This window comes from Nomia melanderi, unplaced genomic scaffold, assembly GCF_051020985.1.
Source record: "Nomia melanderi isolate GNS246 unplaced genomic scaffold, iyNomMela1 scaffold0153, whole genome shotgun sequence".
NCBI lineage: Eukaryota > Metazoa > Arthropoda > Insecta > Hymenoptera > Halictidae > Nomia > Nomia melanderi.
Genome location: NW_027475268.1, coordinates 70,001 through 75,000, shown reverse-complemented (window position 1 = coordinate 75,000; position 5,000 = coordinate 70,001).

The following is a 5,000-nucleotide window of genomic DNA, read 5'->3' as shown; positions in this document are numbered from 1 at the left end:
CAGTTTTTGTGAAAAAAAAATTTTGGTCAATTTTTTCAACGTTAAAAACGTGTTCGGGCTGCCTTTTTATCCATGGATTAAGCGCCGAAAAAATTTTAAAACGCATAATAAAAAAGTTTATTCTTGACCGCAGGGACTTAGAAAAATTTCGGGTCGCCCCGTTCGACCTGCTGGCATTACCGCGCGGCCTGGACAGCCCGCTTCGACCGATACATTTTTTTCATTTTCAGAGAAAAAAAAATTTTTGTCAATTTTTTCAACCTTAAAAACGTTAATAAACTGCACTCTTATGCACGGATTAAGCATTGAAAAATTTTTAAAACATGTAATAAAAAAGTTTATTCTTGACCGTTCGGACTTAGAAAAATTTCGAGTACCCCGGATCGCCTGCTGGAATTACCGCACGGCCTGGACAGCCCGCATCGACCGATACATTTTTTCCATTTTCAGTGAAAAAAAAATTTTTGTCAATTTTCTCAACGTTAAAAACGTTAATAAACTGCGTTTTTATGAGTGGATTAAACATTGAAAAAATTTTGAAATATGTGATGAAAAAGTTTACTCTTGACCGTTCGGACTTAGAAAAATTTCGAGTACCTCGGATCGCCGGCTGGAATTACCGCACGGCCTGGACAGCCCGCATCGACCGATACATTTTTTCCATTTTCAGTGAAAAAAAAATTTTTGTCAATTTTCTCAACGTTAAAAACGTTAATAAACTGCGTTTTTATGCGTGGATTAAACATTAAAAAAATTTTGAAATATGTGATGAAAAAGTTTACTCTTGACCGTTCGGACTTAGAAAAATTTCGAGTACCCCGGATCGCCTGCTGGAATTACCGCACGGCCTGGACAGCCCGCATCGACCGATACATTTTTTCCATTTTCAGTGAAAAAAAAATTTTTGTCAATTTTCTCAACGTTAAAAACGTTAATAAACTGCGTTTTTATGAGTGGATTAAACATTGAAAAAATTTTGAAATATGTGATGAAAAAGTTTACTCTTGACCGTTCGGACTTAGAAAAATTTCGAGTACCTCGGATCGCCGGCTGGAATTACCGCACGGCCTGGACAGCTCGCATCGACCGATACATTTTTTCCATTTTCAGTGAAAAAAAAATTTTTGTCAATTTTCTCAACGTTAAAAACGTTAATAAACTGCGTTTTTATGCGTGGATTAAACATTAAAAAAATTTTGAAATATGTGATGAAAAAGTTTACTCTTGACCGTTCGGACTTAGAAAAATTTCGAGTACCTCGGATCGCCTGCTGGAATTACCGCACGGCCTGGACAGCCCGCATCGACCGATACATTTTTTCCATTTTCAGTGAAAAAAAAATTTTTGTCAATTTTCTCAACGTTAAAAACGTTAATAAACTGCGTTTTTATGCGTGGATTAAACATTAAAAAAATTTTGAAATATGTGATGAAAAAGTTTACTCTTGACCGTCGGGACTTAGAAAAATTTCGAGTACCCCGGATCGCCTGCTGGAATTACCGCACGGCCTGGATAGCCCGCATCGACCGATACATTTTTTCCATTTTCAGTGAAAAAAAAATTTTTGTCAATTTTCTCAACGTTAAAAACTGCGATAAACTGCGTTTTTATGCGTAGATTAAACATTGAAAAAATTTTGAAATATGCGATGAAAAAGTTTACTCTTGACCGTCGGGACTTAGAAAAATTTCGAGTACCCCGGATCGCCTGCTGGCATTACCGCACGGGCTGGACACCTCGCTCCGACGAATCGGTTTTTTCCATTTTTTTTGAAAAATAAATTTTTGTAATTTTTTTTAATGTCAAAAACGTTAATAAACGTCATGTTTACGCATGGATTAAACATTGAAATAATTTTAAAACACTTATTAAAAAAGTTGGTGTCGACCGTGGGACTTAGAAAAATTTCGGGAAGTCCGATTCGCCTGCTGGAATTACCGCACGGGCAGGACACCTCGCTCCGACGAATCGGTTTTTTCCATTTTTTTTGAAAAATAAATTTTTGTAATTTTTTTTAACGTTGAAAACGTTAATAAACATCATGTTTACGCATGGATTAAACATTGAAATAATTTTAAAACGCTTATTAAAAAAGTTGGTGTCGACCGTGGGACTTAGAAAAATTTCGGGAAGTCCGATTCGCCTGCTGGAATTACCGCACGGGCTGGACACCTCGCTCCGACGAATCGGTTTTTTCCATTTTTTTTGAAAAATAAATTTTTGTAATTTTTTTTAATGTCAAAAACGTTAATAAACGTCATGTTTACGCATGGATTAAACATTGAAATAATTTTAAAACGCTTATTAAAAAAGTTGGTGTCGACCGTGGGACTTAGAAAAATTTCGGGAAGTCCGATTCGCCTGCTGGAATTACCGCACGGGCTGGACACCTCGCTCCGACGAATCGGTTTTTTCCATTTTTTTTGAAAAATAAATTTTTGTAATTTTTTTTAATGTCAAAAACGTTAATAAACGTCATGTTTACGCATGGATTAAACATTGAAATAATTTTAAAACACTTATTAAAAAAGTTGGTGTCGACCGTGGGACTTAGAAAAATTTCGGGAAGTCCGATTCGCCTGCTGGAATTACCGCACGGGCTGGACACCTCGCTCCGCCGAATCGGTATTTTCCATTTTTCTTGAAAAATAAATTTTTGTAATTTTTTTTAACGTTGAAAACGTTAATAAACATCATGTTTACGCATGGATTAAACATTGAAATAATTTTAAAACGCTTATTAAAAAAGTTGGTGTCGACCGTGGGACTTAGAAAAATTTCGGGAAGTCCGATTCGCCTGCTGGAATTACCGCACGGGCAGGACACCTCGCTCCGACGAATCGGTTTTTTCCATTTTTTCCGAAAAATAAATTTTTGTAATTTTTTTTAATGTTAAAAACGTTAATAAACTTCATGTTTACGCATGGATTAAACATTGAAATAATTTTAAAACACTTATTAAAAAAGTTGGTGTCGACCGTGGGACTTAGAAAAATTTCGGGAAGTCCGATTCGCCTGCTGGAATTACCGCACGGGCTGGACACCTCGCTCCGCCGAATCGGTTTTTTCCTTTTTTTCCGAAAAATAAATTTTTGTAATTTTTTTTAATGTTAAAAACGTTAATAAACTTCATGTTTACGCATGGATTAAACATTGAAATAATTTTAAAACGCTTATTAAAAAAGTTGGTGTCGACCGTGGGACTTAGAAAAATTTCGGGAAGTCCGATTCGCCTGCTGGAATTACCGCACGGGCAGGACACCTCGCTCCGACGAATCGGTTTTTTCCATTTTTTCCGAAAAATAAATTTTTGTAATTTTTTTTAATGTTAAAAACGTTAATAAACTTCATGTTTACGCATGGATTAAACATTGAAATAATTTTAAAACACTTATTAAAAAAGTTGGTGTCGACCGTGGGACTTAGAAAAATTTCGGGAAGTCCGATTCGCCTGCTGGAATTACCGCACGGGCTGGACACCTCGCTCCGCCGAATCGGTTTTTTCCTTTTTTTCCGAAAAATAAATTTTTGTAATTTTTTTTAATGTTAAAAACGTTAATAAACTTCATGTTTACGCATGGATTAAACATTGAAATAATTTTAAAACGCTTATTAAAAAAGTTGGTGTCGACCGTGGGACTTAGAAAAATTTCGGGAAGTCCGATTCGCCTGCTGGAATTACCGCACGGGCAGGACACCTCGCTCCGACGAATCGGTTTTTTCCATTTTTTCCGAAAAATAAATTTTTGTAATTTTTTTTAATGTTAAAAACGTTAATAAACTTCATGTTTACGCATGGATTAAACATTGAAATAATTTTAAAACGCTTATTAAAAAAGTTGGTGTCGACCGTGGGACTTAGAAAAATTTCGGGAAGTCCGATTCGCCTGCTGGAATTACCGCACGGGCTGGACACCTCGCTCCGCCGAATCGGTTTTTTCCTTTTTTTCCGAAAAATAAATTTTTGTAATTTTTTTTAATGTTAAAAACGTTAATAAACTTCATGTTTACGCATGGATTAAACATTGAAATAATTTTAAAACGCTTATTAAAAAAGTTGGTGTCGACCGTGGGACTTAGAAAAATTTCGGGAAGTCCGATTCGCCTGCTGGAATTACCGCACGGGCAGGACACCTCGCTCCGACGAATCGGTTTTTTCCATTTTTTTTGAAAAATAAATTTTTGTAATTTTTTTTAATGTTAAAAACGTTAATAAACTTCATGTTTACGCATGGATTAAACATTGAAATAATTTTAAAACGCTTATTAAAAAAGTTTACTCTTGACCGTGGGGACTTAGAAAAATTCCGGCTTGCACGGATTCGACCACTCTGTTTTTCGGAGTTTCTGAGAAAAATAAATTTTTGTAATTTTTTTCATTATGATTTCTGAGTTCTCCCAGTAGTTTAATGTAAGGATTAAGCATTTAAAAATTTTTAAATCGAATATTAAAAAAGTTTACTCTTGCAATTTTTGGAAAAAAAAAATTCTAAAAAATTTTTCTTTCGGTGGAAACTAACGTTTAATATGTACAATAACGATTTATCGAATAAAAATCGTATGTTAATATATGTTCGAATCGACCATAGTTTCAGCGGCTAAGTACCAGCAGCCCGGCCGGTTGGTCTGTACGCGCGGCAGTTTACCACCATAAGCGCCCGTGCTGAGCGGCCGGCGCCGCGGTCGTCGCGGCCGCCCGTTTGGTTACTATAAGAGAGCACGTCGGTTCGAGCGGACCGGTCGGCGCAGCGGCGGGCGAGCGGCTATTCTACGATCTCGGTCGAGAAGCAGTCGTTCAGCTCCTCGAGGTCCATTCCTCGACTGTTCTGTACCGCGTTCCGTTGCGAATTTTTCTCTACACAGCATGACCACGGGTCGGTGTCTCAGACCGAATGGCCCTTATGTGGTAAGCCCAGAATGTTGGGTTGGATACAACGTATATTCGTTATACTTGTACGACTCTCACATCAACTCTCAGAAACCCAAAAGGGGTTTTCTAT